At 36.6% G+C, this 18030-nt stretch overlaps 1 long non-coding RNA gene across 2 annotated transcripts in view; it reads right to left on the bottom strand.

Moving 5' to 3' along the window:
- Positions 1-18030, bottom strand: part of LOC122078248 — a 38002-nt gene that overhangs the window by 10604 nt on the left and 9368 nt on the right. Inside the window, exons 3-4 of one of the 2 annotated variants that reach the window (XR_006140027.1) lie at positions 734-897; positions 434-555 (exon numbers count right to left, since the gene is read on the bottom strand). This is a non-coding gene — a long non-coding RNA (uncharacterized LOC122078248). Of the gene's footprint in view, positions 1-269; positions 556-733; positions 898-18030 lie in introns of those variants that run through there. The other variant, XR_006140020.1, reaches the window with a different exon arrangement.

An 18030-nucleotide genomic window follows, 5' to 3' on the forward strand; every position in this document is an offset into this window, starting at 1 on the left:
GTCATGAACAACAGAATTTCAGAAATACAAATGGTTGTGGAACCCTCGGTCAAAAAAAAAAAAAGTAGCAGTGAAAACCATCACCAGGTTAACTTGCAACAAAACCTGATATGTATCATCATGGCTGTCAGATCTGTGGAGCTTTAGCCACAACCAACCATCATATACCTTGACCAGAAAAACTGTCAAAGTTCATTGATAGCCACTTAAATCAGCAAGTTTTAACTAAAAACTCCAGTTTGAGAACCAGCTATAACTGTGTGTCATGATTGTCCTAATATACCATCTGTGGATGGTTTCAAATACTTCAATATAAATATAAGAGTATAACACCAGTACAGAGCATGGGAGCATGCCTTAACAGTATGAAATGGGTTCAGTATGTTCAAGCCATAGAATCTTGCAGATTTCTATCCTCAATAAAATTCCTTACAAGAAAATGGGAAGGTCCTTGCAAGACTTAATCTCAGGAGTTCCACCTTGCAATCTGCAAATGCCAACTGCACTTATCTCCTTTCCCAGTGGAAGAATTTTCTCTTCATCTAGCAAACCAACCTGGCAGAACAAAGCAATACTAAATCAACAAACTAAAAGAAGAATATGGGAAAACAAAATAAAGAAAAATGAATGAATTTGAGAAGCTGATGAAGAGAGAGAAATTAGGTTCTGAATAAATTCAAGTATTTTGAATAAACAGTAAACCAAGGAAACATCTATTTCATGTGCAACTCACAGGATATTCATGACCAAAAAGTGCCTGGAGGAAAGTATAGGGAGAACCACGGACTGGCTGCAACTAATGATAAATCGTCATAAGAGGTAGGATGCCTTGAACCATCCAAATTGACGATAACATAATCAGTACGTGTCCACTGACCACCTTCAACAAGAAGGAACCTGTAAACAAGAGAACCATCAGAATCAAGTTGGGGGAGCACAAGGGACCTTTGTTCACTTCATCAAGGCATAAATAAGTCTGTGATTCCCTGTTAAGCATTCGAATGACCAATGGCTGAATTTTGGGATAGAAGCTTCTTGAAGGTCCCAACTAAATAAGTATGTGATTCCCGGTTCTTGTTTAACTGTTCAGCACCACTTAAGACCGATGTTAATCTTGGGCTCAAGCAATGTAATGAGCCTCTAAGCATAGTCTAAGAGAGCACGTTAAACTATTCAATTCAATTCAACTTAACTCAGCTTTATCCCAACTAAAAGGGATCAGCTACATGGTCTAAGAGAAGCACAATCTTGCCAACTTGGTGAGTGAAATATTTAAGGAATAAGAACCTGATGATAGAAGGGAACTTATTTAGTACGAACATAGGAAGGTTTATCGACCATTGCATTTGATAAATTGCGATCAGGGTGTGGATGGAATTGATCTGAATACAGATCTAACAGTTCAAAACTTGATAGCACCATGCCTAGAGCTGTATAAAATAATTTCCACAACAAGAAATGGTTGTTGGGAATTCAAATCAAAAGTTTGACAAAAGTAAATACTACAATGAAGAACTAGACTCCATGGCAACACAGGGATATGATATTCTTAATTATTAGCTTCCCCAGCCATCTCACTTTGAAATCATTCTGTAAATATCAAACCTTCATCCAAGGAACACAATAGCCTCTAGTGATTAAGAGATCTAGAAAATCCTGGCATCAGTCTTTCGCAAACTATTCTTTAAATAGCACTTGAATCTTGATCTCTATATAAGCATCTCACCTTAGACATAAGGTGAAAGTACCTAAATCAATCTAATAGCAGAGTCCAGCAGAAAAAGAGAAACAAATAACAGGACTTCAAGATGCATCAATCAAAAGGAATTAGTAGTTTTCAATTTACATAATCTCTCTTTACCAACAATATAGAGCCAACCATGTACACAAGTCTAGAAAGGAAAAGAATCATTCTCTCTATTTCAACAGTTAACAATCCATCAACTGTACAATATACATAAGCTTTCAAACTCATATACCTACAGCCAGACACGTTCAACCTATACATGCATGGGCAAAACCTTTTTCTGAATATATTATTGCTATAAATATCTCAATTTACATGCCCATCCTCCCCTTACCAGTATAATAGTCATAATACATGAAGAAAAGGTTTCTAATCAATAAACAGAAAGCCAAAAACCTAAATGGCTTTAATCTATATGTCTCGTCCTAATAAATCTTTAAATAATAATCTAAATATAATATTGGCATAGGAAAGCTCAATTTTGTAGAATCGTAGGAAAGATTTAGTGCTGCAGATAAAAGATTATAAAGAAGAAAAATTGGAGAACCATTATCAAGTTTAAAGCCCCATAAAACAGCAGCAAAATATCAGTTCCATGACACAAACTTTAGAAATAGACTTGGAAGACTCTTTGGAATTGATGCCAAAAATTACATTTTATAACAGATCTGAAATATGTATTATGAAACTAGATTTGAGATACCAAATCTGAAAACTGAAATCTAGAAGTAGCAATTCTTCTAGATCAATTTGGAAAAAGATCTTTTTTTGAAAGAAGTTACCAAACTAGAACTTTAAACTACTAATCCAAATTGGAATTAATAAGAATAGAGTAGACTGATTAGTATTAATTCTTTAAACAGAAACAAAAGAAAAGAGAGTTGAAAAAAATTTATGTTCAGCGTAAGAATGAAGAAATCTAATTCTAAATTGCTAATGGTTATAACAAAAGGATAGAAGAAAGGAAGAATATGAATCAGGAATCCCAGTCAATGTTCTAAGTTGGCATCCCACGACACCCAAGCTTGGAATCTCATCAAGCCTTCTGAATCCGACAAGGCTTACTCGTATCTCACAGAAAAATATAGTTCTGAATCTCATAGAAAAATAAGGCCTCATGAGTCAATTTCAATTCATCAAATTCCTATGCAGAAAATACAAACTCCAACTAAGCGTGAATAGAGAGAGCTCTGAATCTCACAAAACCAAAAGTCAAAAACCAATTTCCATTCATCAAAATTGTTTGTAGGGTTATTGCTCCTTGATGCAGAATTATGGCTTAAGCGGGTGTGCCAATACAACCCATAGGAAACCTAAAAGTTTAATAGATCTTGAGAGCAATAAAAGTATTAGTTCTCGGTATCAAATAACTAATAAAAGAGAAGAGAGCAGAGACATTTCATGCATGTGCCTCTTGAAGGGCTTGCTATGAAGTTGGAGAAAGCAGAGACGTTTTCCAGGTGAGAAAGTCGTGAAGGTTGTTCTCAATGATCTTCTAAACCATAGGAAACCTAAGTGGCGCTATGTAGAAATGCAACCCTAAAACGATGCAGAAAATAATGGAAAAACAAGAACAAGTAATGCACACAGATTTACGAGGTTCGAAAAAATTGCCTACGTCCTCGCTGAGATGAGATCCTGCTTCACTATCAACGGAGAATAGGGTTACAATGCTCGTCCTCACACCTCTCAGTATTGCTTGCATTACAGAGAAAGAAACCCTCGCTAAAAATATATAGCTAAAAACCCTAATCCAAAAAAGTACAAAACTGCCCTCAAATAAAAAATTCGGGCGGGGGGGCGTACACCCCAGCCGTCCTGCCTGTTGAGGCGCTACGCCAGTACTCCCTGGATTAAACTGTGACGGAATACAAAACATTGTACACCAACATGCTACTTCTCTTCTAGATCTGAAAGAAAAGGAATGAAAAGAAATGAAAAGGGGTCTGTGCGGGAGTTTGTGTGGGTAGGGCTTTTGTTCGAGGGAGAATGGGTTTGGGGAAAAACTTTTCAACTTCAGCGGGAACGGTTTGATGCGGAAAAAAGTATTTTCTGTACAGATACTACGAACTTTTCTTCCGTCATATACAATTTATTATAAATTATGCAAGATAAGTGTCTGTCGTATCTAACGGCAGTCAGATACTATGGAATTATTTTTCTGTCATATTTATTTTACCTAATACTACGGAATTATTTTTTTCGTCATATTTACGTTACCAGATATTACGGAATTATTTTACATTACCAGATACTATGCTTGACCAAATACTACGATACAATTTAACCGTAGTGTAATATCACCTAATACTACGGTAAAAGAAGCCCTCATATTTTGTAGACTTTCTATGACGGTATTTTTATACCGTTACTATTGTTTTCAATTACGACAATATATATTTTCCATAGTAAAAAATTCATAGCAATTGACTCATTTTCTTGTAGTGATTTTAGTTCCCTAATCAGTTTAGGTTTCCGCATTAGTGAATGAATAGTTAATTAGTCCTACTCCATGTTGAAGTTATAGTCCTACTCCATGTTGGAGTTCTAGTCCTAGTCTTATTTGACTCCTATTAGGTATTGTCTAGTCCTACTTGAAGACTAGCTCCTAATTAGGTTAAGACTGCTAGTTTGCCTCTTCATATAGAGGAGCTAATGTAATCTAATTGGACAGATTCGACGAATGATGAACTGAGTTAATGTTTGAAAGCCTTAGGGCTGTGGGTGATTCCCTTCTCCCTTTTTTTATGTGATTTCTCCCTCCCTAATTGGATTTGTGCAATATCTGATGGTGTGATCCCTTCCTTCCCTATGTTATTCTGATTTCCCCTCTCTTCCCTAAGGCCTACCCCACCAACTTGGTATCAGAGCTGAAGGATCCCTTGCTCTACTGAAACACAACTCCCCTCACCTCACATAATGTCCCACGCAACATCCTTTCTCTCCCTATTCCTTTTCCCATTCCTTAAACCCTCCCTTTGATTCCTAAAAAAAAAAAAAGAAGAGAGAAGCAAAAATGGCCAATGGATTTAGACCTTTTATTATATCCATCAACAAATGCAATTGATAATAGAGAAGCTCGATAAGACTCAACGACATTGCACGGAAATCAAATCCATAGCACACTCTACCTTCAATTATGTGATCTCAGCTGTTGAACAAGTAGACAAACCAGAAGATGAATCACCAGTGGTAGAAGATGAGATGGCATTGTTGGAAGTTGAAGATCAACTTGTGGAAAAATTTAAATCGGTCGATCTCCTCAGTGAACCGATCGATTTATTTTTCTAAGTCACTACTTCATCTATGAACTTCGCGTCGTGGATTTCATAGCATTCCATCATCGTTTTGATGGCGACTTCATACAGGCAAAGATGGATATTGATCGATTGGTGTTGATTCTCCCGTTTTACAAAACTCATGGACAAGCTTTTCTCAACATTGGGGGAATTGATGTAGAGAAGTCACTTAATGGGCTTATTTTATTGCAAATAAGCTTGGGTTAGGTTACATATGTGTTGGGACTTTGATCCCATAAGTTTTCTTTGTAATGGGCCACTTTAATGGGCCTAAAATATGAGTAGGAAAACGAAATTTAATTCATTAGTTTAGTTAGAGTCCTGTTATGAGTCTATTTCCTTTGTTATTTTAATTTCCTAGTCAGTTTAGGTTTCCCTATTAGTGAATGACTAGTTAATTAGTCCTACTCCATGTTGGAGTTATAGTCCTACTCTATGTTGGAGTTCTAGTCCTAGTCCTAGTCCTATTTGGAATCCAACTCCTATTAAGTATTGTCTACTCCTACTTGAAGACTAGCCCTAGTCAGGTTATGACTGCTAGTTTGCCTTTTTATATAAAGGAGCTTATGTACTCTAATTGGACAGATTTGAAGAATGATGAATTGAGTTAATGTTTGAGAGCCTTCGCGGGCTGTGTGTGACTCCCCTTCCCCCTTTCTTTATGTGATTTCTCCATCCTTGGTTGGATTTGTGCAATATCTGATTGTGTGATCCCCTCCTTCCCCCCTTCTATTCTTATTTCCCCTCTCTTCCCTAAGGCCTACACCATCAGGCCTACTGGTCTTCTGTAGAAAGATGATGTCAAAATATTGAGAGAGCACACTTATATTTTTGGTTGTTGAGTTTTGAAGAGATCTTCAAACTACGAACTCTTAAGAGTCCTATAACAAAATATGTTAACAAAATAGACAGCCCAATGGCACCCCTAGTAGTTGTGCACTCAACTGCTAGACCCCTTCGAGCACTTCAACGTTGTGCTCAAACTAAAGATAAAATATTCGAAAGAAACTTACGTAAAGACACTCAAAATGAGAATAAAACAAGATCTCAATCTTCACAACACATTAAAACTTGAGTGAACTTTGTAATTGGTCATTGGCATGTCCAATGCCTAGAGATCCCCTCTATTTATAGAGGAAAATAGACTTCTAAAAAAGACATGAAGAGACAAAGTCTCTTAAGAGGGGAGGGATAAGGTCCCTCAAAATGAAGAGACAAAGACTTAAGTCTCTTACAAGAAGAGGAAGAGAAAGGTCCATCAAAATGGAGAGACAAGGACTCAAATCTCTCACAAGAAGAGGAAGAGACAAGGTCTCCCAAATTGAAGAGAAAAAGACTCTCATAAAGTGAAGTAAAAGAGTCCCAAAAATGAAGAGACAAAGTCCTAAAAATGAAGAGACCATATTAAGTGTTATTTGTAAATACATGAAAGGTTATGAGAATACATAGAGATAAACATGTGAGAGGTTATAGAAGAAGATAGAAAGATGGTCAAATATGAAGATAAAAGAAACCAAAAGGTAATTTAAATCTTATAATAATTTAAATTCCAACATTTTCCATGTTAAATAGGCACAACCTTTTAGATTTGAAGTCATTCAAGACCATTTAGTTATATATACATTATACAAATCCAATCCTAATTATATGGACCCATAAAATACAAAATTTAACCAACCCCAACACTTCCCATCTTCCACATAAGGTGTATGCAAATTTATTGACAAACTCATCTCTTGTATTTTTTGTTAATCGATTGACTCTTCTCATTAAATTTTATATTTTAACCAAAATAGGCTTATTAAGGTGGTTGGTCACATTCAACCAAAATGGTATTTTTTTTTTTCTTTCCTCTTGCTTTATTTTTATAGGTAAAATGTATCATATTAAACAATAAAATAGAAATGTACAAAAAAAGGCAACCACCCATCCTCTCTAGATAGACCAAAAGGGAGTTAGAATATGTGAATGGAAAGGAACAATGAGATGAGAGATGAGGAAGAAGATGGAGAAGTAGAAGAGGGAGAAGAAGAGAAATTGATGGTATGTTGGAATAGTGTGTTGTGAGTAAAGTCTCACTAACACCAATATATTCTTTACTAACATATTTACAAGATATTACACATACCTCCCTAAGGAGGAAAAGGAAAATAAAACATAATGTGAAAAATTACTAAACTACCCTTAGAGTAACATAACTAATATCTTTAACACTCCCCATCAAGTTGGAGAATAAATATCATACATTCCCAACTTTGATAGTAGAGAATTTAATTGATGATGAAGAAGACCCTTTGTGAAGATATCAATCGACTAATCTCCAGTCCTCACAAAAGGTGTGCATATGTAACCAGTGTCAATCTTCTCTTTAATAAAGTGTCTATCCACCTCTATGTGCTTTATCTTATCATGTTGCACAGGGTTGTGGGCTATACTTATGGCAGTCTTGTTGTCACAATAAAGACTCATAGGTGCCTCAGTATCAAAACTCAATTCTTTGACTAGCCTTCTCAACCAGAGAAGTTCACCCATCTAAATTCTACCTCTGCACTAGACCGAGCCACCACAGATTGTTTCTTACTCCGCTATGTAATTAGGTTTTCACCTACAAATGTGCAATAGCCTGATGTAGATCTCCTATCAAAGACTGAGCTAGCCCAATCGGCATCAATGAAGCCTTCTATCCTCATCTGGTTATGCTTGGCAAAAAGTAGTCCTTTTCTTGGAAAGGACTTCAAATACCGGAGGATGCGGTAAACTACATCCAAGTGCCCACTCTTGGGAGCATGCATAAACTGACTCACCACCCCCAATGTATAAGTAATGTCTGGACAAGTCAAAGACAAATAAATAAGTTTCCCAACTAGCCTTTGATATTTCCCTGTATCAACAAGAGAAGGGTCAGCATCTTCCCTCAGCTTATGATTCTGCTCAATAGGAGAACTTACAGGCTTGCGGCCTAACATTCTTGTTTCTTTCAAAAGGTCTAGAATAAACTTCCTTTGGCATATATTTATGCCCTTCTTAGATCTAGATACTTCAATCCCCAGGAAATACTTTAAGGGTCCTAGATCCTTAATCTCAGACTATTGGGCTAAGTAATTCTTCAAATTAGCTATCTCAGTTTTGTCATCTCCAGTTACCACAATGTCATTAACATAGACAATCAAAGCTATAATGGTGTCATTACCACGCTTAGTGAAAAGAGTGTGGTCAGCCTGACTTTGGGAATAACCATTCTTCAGGATGGCCTGTCGGAACCTTTTAAACCAAGCCTTTGGAGATTACTTAAGACCATACAGAGCCTTCTTGAGAAGGCACACATTTTCTGCAGCTGAAGGGAACTTAAGCCAGAAGGAGTTTGCCTATACACCTCCTCTTCTACGTCGCCATGTAGGAAGGCATTCTTCACATCCAATTAATACAATGGCCAATCCTTATTCGCGGCCAGAGATAAAAGGACCTTTATGGTGTTATGTTTAGCCACAGGAGCAAATGTCTCCTGATAGTCAATCTCATACACTTGACTGTATCCTTTTGCCACTAGCCATGCTTTGTACCTCTCAATAGTACCATCTAACCAGTACTTGATTGTGTAGACCCACTTGCATCCAACTGGAGTTCTCTCCCTTGAAAGGTCAACCAATTTTCAGGTACAATTCTTTTCAAGGGCCATCATTTCCTCAACCATAGCTTGCTTCCACTTAGGGTCAGACATAGCTTCAGAAACATTATTGGGAATAGAAGCAAATGAGAGAGAAATAGTAAATACAATACCTGTAGGAGAGAGTCATAGAAAACAAACTAGGCTATAGGATTTGTACAAGCTCTCTTTCCCTTTCTAATAGCAATAGAAAGTTCTAACTCTGATGGGGAAGAAAGGATATCACCTGATAGAGAAGGGTGGATCTCAGGAGTTGGATTCAAAGAAGACTCTTGGCAGGTCTTCCTGTTCCTTCTAGTATACACAATGGTCATCTTTTCATTACCTAAACCTGAACCACCTTTTGAATGATCATCAACATCAATAGTATCCACTTCTTTGTGTTTCCCAATGTCAAGCATAAAAAGAGAGATAGGCAATGGAGAAAGAAAAGAGATCTCATCAGTAGCTTTTTCACCTCCATTATGCTCCCCTTGAAAAGGATGTTAAGAGGCAAAAAAATGTGCAAACTCAAGGAAGGTGACATCTTTAGAGAGAAGCCTTCGTCTAGAAGAAGGATGATAGCACTTGTATCCCTTGGTAGTGGAGGAGTAGCCAAAGATACATTAAAGAGCCTTGGGTCCAATTTAGTCCGAGAAGATTTATTAACATGGACATAGCAGATACATCTAAACACTTTGAGGGGAAGAGAGAAAGAAGAAGACTTAAGAGACAAGATGTCCAAGGGAGTTTTGGAGCCAAGAAGTTGTGTTAGCATACGGTTGATGAAATAAGCAGCAGTAAGGAAAGCATCAGACCAAAAAAGTTTTAGGAACATGCATGCCAAAGAGAAGATTCCTACTGACCTCCAACAAATGGTGGTTTTTTTCTCTCAGCTACCCCATTTTGTTGGGGTGTGTCAACACAAGCTAGCTGATGGATAATGCCATGATTAATAAAAAAAGTCTTGAAGAATACATATACTCAGCCCCCTTTGTCAGAACGAAAAATTTTGATTTTGGTATCAAACTGTGTACATACCATATGATAAAATTTTTTAAAGGCATCATACACATCACTCTTGTGCTTCATTAGAACATTCCAAGTAGCACATGAAAAAACATCAACAAAAAAAACGAAGTAACGAAAACCAAGTAAAGAAGTAGTAGTAAAAGGCCCCCAAACATCAGAGTGCACAATGTGAAAAGGAACAGTAGATCTATTACCATGATAAGGATAAGAAGAACGACAATGTTTAGCAAAAATACATGCTTCACAATGAAAGACATGTGAACTAGGAAAAGAAGTAAATAAATGAGGTAATTGCTTTCTCATAACAATAAAAGATGGATGACCTAAGCATTGGTGCCACAACATCACATAATCCACAGAACTGTTATCAGTACATCCACAAACATAAGACTGAACTGTAGCCAAAAAAGGTGATTAAGGTTCAAGTAGGTAGAGTCCTTTCTCCTCATGCCCACTGCCAATAATCCTCTTCATCACCAAATCTTGAAAGAGTTAATGAGAAGGAGAAAAGGTGACAACAATTTAGGGATTTTGTTAAGTGACTCACAAACAAGAGATTAATGGCAAGGTTAGGAACATGAAGAACAGAATCAAGGGAAATGGAAGATGTAATAGGAATGCTACTTTTACCAGAAATGGAGGAGAGGGAGCCATCAGCAACCCTGACCTTATCTTTACCGGAACAAATAGAGTATGTATTCTAATAAAGGGTTATACCAGTTATATGATTCATACTAGAATCAATAACCCAGGATGGAGCTGTGGAAGGGGCAGACGCGGAGACCTACAAGGCTAAAGCTGAGGACTCTGGTAATGTAAGTGAAGAAGATGATAAGCCTCCCAGTTGAGACATGACCCTACGGAATGTTGCAATATCCTCCCTAGTAACGGAATTATGCTCTAAGTATGGGCTAGGAACAGACCATATAGTAGAATGCTTAGCCTGAACACTATGGGCTCGAGCTCCCCCACTACATCTACCACAAGCACCAGTAGTACCACCACGCATGCTAGGAGGTCGACCATGGAGAACCCAGCATCTCTCTTTGGTGTTCCCAGACTTCCCACAATGACCACAACGTCTGTCATCCCCACGAGGCCCTTGGCTTCGGTCACCATCACGCCAATCCTCTGAGAGCTAGTAGTAAGAACTAACCACTCAAGGGAAGGAACATGTTCTATGGCCACCCGCTTGGTCTCCTCATTCTGTAAATAGCTACACACTTCATCAAGGGATGGAAGTGGAGACTGGCTCAATATCTGTTTTCGGATCGACTCATGCTCGGGATTCAACCCACCAAGCAAAATAAGAACCTGTTCCTTCTTAAGTTCTGATAAAACTTAGCTTCATCCTTAGGATTAGACAATTGGAGGTCTTTATAGTGATCATACTCCTCCCAGAGACTAATGATAGTGTTATAGTACTTAGAAATGGTCCTATCCCCTTGCTTTATACCAATGACCTTCTGAAGTAGTTGATAAACTTTGGCTGAGTCACTCACATGGTCAAAAGTTTTAGTAACACTGTCCCAAATATCCTTGGCAGTTTCTTTCCTCATAAACCTTCTTCCAATCTTAGGTTTCATGGAAAAAATCAGTCATGTCATAACAGTGGAGTTTTTAGTCTCCCACTTTGGATATGTCGGGTCATCTGGTTTAGGAGCCTGAATGGTACCTGAATATACCTGAGCTTTCCCCTACTCCGCAAGGAAAGCTTCACAGAATGAGTATAATCCAAGTAAGTTGTGTTATCCAACTTCACAATGAAAATTTGAGTATCTGGGTTATCGAATGCCATGGGGGTAGAATGAGTAGAACCACTCGATGCACTTGTTTAAATATCTCTGAAGCGGGCCCCAAGTCGACTATCATCAGACATATTGTCGATAAGGGGTCACACACAAGGTGGGGAGCACACACTCTACCCAAAAATTACTTTCCCTGAGCCAGAAAAAAAATTCAGCCACCAATCGAAGCATACAGTTCAAAGGAATTCACACCATCTACCTTCTTCCAGCCGCAAGGATTAAAGTATTAGTATCGGTTGTCATATCGATTGGCTAAATTTAAGATATGTATCAAAGGGTATCGTATCGTATCGGAGATATGCTAAGATATGTTAAAGATCAAAGATTAAAGTATCGGTATTGGTCGTCGTATAAGTAAGTTAACTTTAAGATACGCATCGGAAGGGTATCGTATCGGAGATACTTTAAACCAAGTTCAAGGTGTAGAATCATAACATAGGAGCTCAATAGCCCTAAACATCATACCTCACAAACAAATAGCAATCGAAAGCATCACAGGCAATATCTTGGAGATAAAAAACACCAAAAACAGGGCTGGCGGTACCCTATATGCACTAATATCTTTGAGTTGTGGCCGCACAACTCAAGCAGGCTTGTAGCGAGACCAAGAGGGATGATACTACACCCTAGGGCGACCCAAATGGACCTGGTTTCAGCTCCAAAGCTGACCAGATGAGAGAGAAAGAGAAAAAAATACTCCAACGCTGGCGGCGAGCTTACCTAGGCCTGGTTTTGGTTCTTGCAACCTTCAAGTGTCTCTTTTTTCAAAGAAAAACTCCCCTTGGTGTCTCCATGGTCTCCTTGCATGCCTCTCTCCAGGTTTCTTCAATCTTCTTACATAAAAGTCTCTTTCCTTGGAACCCCTTTGTAACCTAGGTTCCAAAGAGAAGAGAAGAGAAGAGAAGAGAAGAGGAGAAGGGAAGAGAGTAGTAGCTCAACTCTCAAACCAAACTTACAAGCACTGATACCAAGTTAGAATATGTGAATGGAGAGGAACAATGAGATGAGAGATGCGGAAGAAGAGGGAGCATAAGAGAAATCGATGGTATGTTAGAATAATGTGTTATGAGTAAAGTCTCACTAATACCAATGTATTCTTTACTAACATATTTACAAGATATTACACATACCTCCCTAAGGAGGGAAATTATACATATCTCTCTAAGGAGGAAAAGGAAAATAAAACATAATATGACAAATTACTGAACTATAGATTCCTTAAAACAAGCAGGATATGCCTGCTAGATAAGAGGCCAAAAAAATTAAGGGAAAAAAAAAAGAACAAGAGAAATAGAGAAAGAACCTGAATCACTCTAGAAAGTTAATACTATAGTTACCTATGCCAACTCTATTGTGTTCATTATTCATTTCGCTTTGAGTTTACAAACCCACTTCAACTAATTTGGGTCCACTGAACCCACCTCTCTTGGGTTAACAAATCCATTTTACTTGGATCTACAAAAACCCACCACACTAAGGTCTACAAATCTATCTCACTCAACTTTACAAACCCATCTCAGTTGATCCTATAGACCCACCTCACGTGGGTGAACAAAACCCACCACATGTTGTGAAATGGACCCAATACTATGAATGCTGAAAAATTAGATTCTAAGGATCCAGCAGGTTAAATGGGTTTTCCTTGACTATGCAGCATTTGCCTCAAAGAGACAAAAAAGTAACTCTTCACTGCAACGAAAGGAGATAAAATGTCATGTTTTACTATAGGAACCCAATAGCTGATTTTGTTTATTTCTTAAAATCTCATCAGTGTCTTTGAATTGACTCGGTAATTTTCCTTGCATCTCAACCAACAGAGCATCAGATTGTTCAGAAAGAAGAGCCATATTAGCAACTTCTTTTAATTCCATCTGCAGATGTAAAATATAAATGTCTAACAAGAAAAAATGAGACAAAAAAGATAAGGAAAAACCTTAGACAATGAGGAATTCAACTTTGTCTTCAATTCCTTAGGCTGAAAGTTAATGGGGTCATATATCTATTGATTATTTTTGTAGAGGGAACAAATAATTCGAGTTCAGCTTTGTCCACAACAGTCAAATCTGCAGCACCTCATACCACATAAAACTTAGGCATGAATTGATGAGGTTTGAATTGCATAACCAATGAGCAGGTTCGAAAAACAGAAATTAACTTAAGATAAATTTTCACAATGAATTAGGAGAACATGATTGACAATTTTCACAAGTTTATCATGATCAAGTAAACCATAAGAACCTGGTATGCATTCATCATCGAGTATGAGATGTGGAAATGAAACCCATTTGTTTCTCCACTTAGTTAGTAGAACACTAGTCCTCACCACATCTCTCATTTACAAACTTGAAAAGATGTTTTCTTAGTGAATTTTATGCTTACCCGCTGGAAATTATAAGTTGTCTCTAATGATAAATAATATGCAGGTGACTGGAAACATAGTTTTTAAGGCGCTGCTAAGGCGTCACCTTACCAGCGCCTTGGCGCTGATGCAGTATAGGGATGGTAAGGCAGTGCACTGCCTTATGTGAAGTGGGTATGGTGGTTGCCTTATAGCATAAGGCGTCGCCTCAAGATGCCTTAGGGCGACTTATGGTAAAGGCAGTCGCCTTATGGCTTTTTTTTTTTTTTTTTTAAACACATTTTAAAATTTCTTGTTTTCAGATTCCAAATCTAGAGTTTTTATTGCTAGGTGTATGGTTTTGTTAACACTTGTGATGTATAGGATCAACTTTACTCCATCAAAAATAACCAAAACAAAAACCCGATTCACAACACAGGGTTTGGAATTTGGATTTTGTCAAGGGTTTTGAACTTTTGAGAAAGGGCTTTGAGAAGAATCAAAGAACAAGGAAGAGCCAGTGAACCACTAATCCAGGGCCCCAGGTGACCATTTTGCTCTGGTAGCGGTGAGCTTACTCCGGTGCTACAGGTATGTTTTTGTGTTTTTTTTTTTTTTTTTAATACTATTTCTTGTTCATGCAGAGGCAACAGAGCTATGGTGAGTGGTTTTTTTTTTTTCTTGCTTCGCTTCTTTTCTTCTTCTTCTTCTGTTCCAAAGCTACAATAAGTTTTTTTTTTCTTCTTCTTGGTTCTCTGTTCTCGGTTCTTGCTTCTTTCTTCTTGTTCTCGCTTTTTTTTTCTTCTTCTTCTGTTCCAAAGCTACTGGCTACGGTGAGTTTTTTATTTTTTTTTCTTCTCACTTCTGGCTTCTTTCTTCTTCTTTCTCCTTCTTCTCATTTTTTTCTTTTCCTTCTTCTGTTCCAGAGTTACCGACTCCGGTGAGTTTTTTTTTTTTTTTCTTCTTCTTCTCGCTTCTAGCTTTTGGCTTCTGGCTTCTTTAATCTTTTTCCTTTTTCTTCTCGTTTTTTTCTCATTCTTCTTCCGTTTTGCAACTACGGTCTACGGTGAGTGTTTTTTTCTTCTTCTTCTTCTTCTATTTTGCAACTACGGTTAGTATTTTTTTTTCTTTCTTCTTCTTCTTCTATTTTGCAACCACAGTGAGTTTTTTTTTTTTCCTTCTCGTTTTTTCTTCCTCTGCTTTGCAGCTAAGGTGAGATTTTTTTTTTCTTCTTCTCGTTTTTCTTCTTCTTCTTCTTCTTCTGCTCTGCAACTATGTGACTCGGTGCTTTTTTCTTCTTCTTCTTCTTTATTCTTGTTTGCAACCTTATGGTGATCGGTGAGTTGTTTTTTTTCCCCTTCTTCTGTTCTACAAACACGGTGAGTCGGTGAGTGTTTTATTTTTTTTTTCTTCTCGTTTTTCTCTTATTCTTCTTCTTCTATTTTGCAACTACTGTTAGTTTTTTTTTTTTTTCCTTCTTCTTTTTTTGTTCTGCTACCTGTGGTACTCGAACTGCTATCCAGACTAAGGTCTTCAATGGCTGCCATAGGATTGTTAACAACTGGAAATCATCTATTGTCTTTCTTTAATTCTGTTTGCTAGTTCTTAGCTCTAGTTTAGAACTGTTCAATCATCTATTGTCTTTCTTTTGTCTAATGTGTAAATGTGTATAATTGTATTTGTTTCATAATTATGTATTTATATTATATGTTAATATGTTATGGTGATTGATGATTGATGATTGATGATTGAATATTGATGATTGATGATTGATGATTGATGATTGATGATTGATGATTGATGAAGAATGAAGATGAACTTAGTTCATTCACTTTATTGATTTGTTTTCCTGATGAATATCTTACATTGGTATGAATATAAACCTATAATATTTATTTAGCATATGCGTAATAGGATTCAACTAGGATTTGAGCCAAATAGATTGGTTTTCTAAAAAAATTATACAGGAACGCTTTAGTCAATAAGGCGATGCTTTACGCCCACCTTATCGCTAAGGCGTTCCAAAAGACCCTCAGACGCCTCTGTCGCCTTACTGCCTTAAAAACTATGACTGGAAATTGAATTATTCTATGAATCCTATGGTTTATCTACATTCCTGGCTTTAATTTCTTCTAGTATCCATCGGACATGATCGATTTCAAAGAGAGAGACAGTTGAGAGTTCCTATTTATGGAGTATTGGGAGATAATAAAGTAGAAAGAACAATTGAGATTGGAGACTCTCCTTTTGGCTGAGAATCTCTGGAAGAAGGGTGAGACATATTACAGTGGGTCAGATTCTGATTGTGAGAAGATGGATGGTACAATTGAAAATGGCAAATTGCAATGGATGGAGGAACCCAAGGGGCAGAGTTATTTTTCAATAAAGATGATGAAAAGGAATTAAAGCCAGGAATGTAGATAAACCATAGGATTCATGGAGTAATTCAAATTCCAGTCACATGCATATTATTTATCGCATTAGAGACAACTTACAATTTCCAGTTAGTAAGCATAAAAGTCACAAAGAAACATCTTTTCAAGTTTGTCAATGAGAGATGTGGTGAGGACCAGTGTTCTATCAACTAAGTGGAGAAACAAATGGGTTACATTTCCACATCTCATACTCGATGATGGATGCATACCAGGTTCTTCTGGTTTACTTGATCATGATATACTTGTGAAAATTGTCAATCATGTTCTCCTAATTCATTGTGAAAATTCGTCTTAAGTTAATTTCTGTTTTATGAACCTGCTCATTGGTTATGCAATTCAATCCTCATCAATTCATGCCTAAGTTTTATATGGTATGAGGTGCTGCAGATTTGTCTTGTTGAGGAAAAACCTGAACGGGAATTATTTGTTCCCTCTGCAAAAATAATCAATAGATATATGACCCCATTAACTTTTGGCCTAAGGAATTGAAGACAAAGTTGAATTCCTCATTGTCTAAGGTTTTTCCTTATATTTTTTGTCTCATTTTTTCTTGTTAGACATTTATATTTTACATTTGGTGATGGTATTAAAAGAAGTTGTTGATATGGCTTTTCTTTCTAAACAGTCTAATGCTCTGCTGGTTGAGATGCAAGGAAAATTACCGAGTCAATTCAAAGACACTGATGAGATATTTAAAAATTAAACAAAACCAGCTATTGGGTTCCTATAGTAAACCATGACATTTTATCTCCTTTCGTTGCAGTGAAGAGTTACTTTTTTGTCACTCTAAGGCGAATGCGCCTTGGTCAAGAAGACTCCACCCATATTCAATTTTTATGCATTCAGCAAGCTTGGACATATTTCTAACATTGACCGTCTGATCAGCAGCAGAGGCCATGCAATTCCCATATACTAATTCCAGTATAATGGTTCCAAGAGAGGTAAGAGATTTTATGTTTTATGGTTTACTTGAATATAAACATGATTAAAATGATTTTATTTTTTATCATATTTTTAGGAAATCAAATTATAAAATTACCAAAATTCCCTTAAGGGGTAAAAAAATAGAGAAGAACATATCTATTGTTATTAAATAAATACAGAAAATGACCTGAAATGTACATACATAACACTGAACATTCAGGAATTTAAACAGAATTTAAAAACATCAGAAAACAAATTTCCATCATTTTCTAATGACACTAACATAAAGCCCAAATTAAGTAAATACACAAAACAACAAAATAACACATCTATAAAATCCACAAGAAATATGCATATAGATCCTACCTACTATAAAAAATAAAAATAAAATTTACATCCTAAATATGCTATTTAAAATGCATTAAAACAACTTATACTAAATATAAATAATAGAAAAAGGCATTTAACAAATAAATAAAATTACATAATGACAATAAAATATGTATTAATGCCTAAAACAGTAGGATATGGCCCAATAGATGAATATATACAATGATACATGCATATATGATTTTTAAAACATTTTTCAAGAAAAATAGGTCAAACGAACAAAATGCCCCTAGAGGGCCAAACTATTAAAATAATATGAAATTATTCATAAAAAAGAGTGAAATACATTAAAATCATTAAAACATATGAAAATACATCTAATAATATTTCCTCAGAATTTTTTAACATTTTTTTTTTTTTGTGTGTGTGTGTGTGTGTGAGAAGATGAATGGTACAATTGATGATGGCAAACTG

Source organism: Macadamia integrifolia, chromosome 1 (assembly GCF_013358625.1).
Source record: "Macadamia integrifolia cultivar HAES 741 chromosome 1, SCU_Mint_v3, whole genome shotgun sequence".
NCBI classification, from domain to species: Eukaryota; Viridiplantae; Streptophyta; class Magnoliopsida; order Proteales; family Proteaceae; genus Macadamia; species Macadamia integrifolia.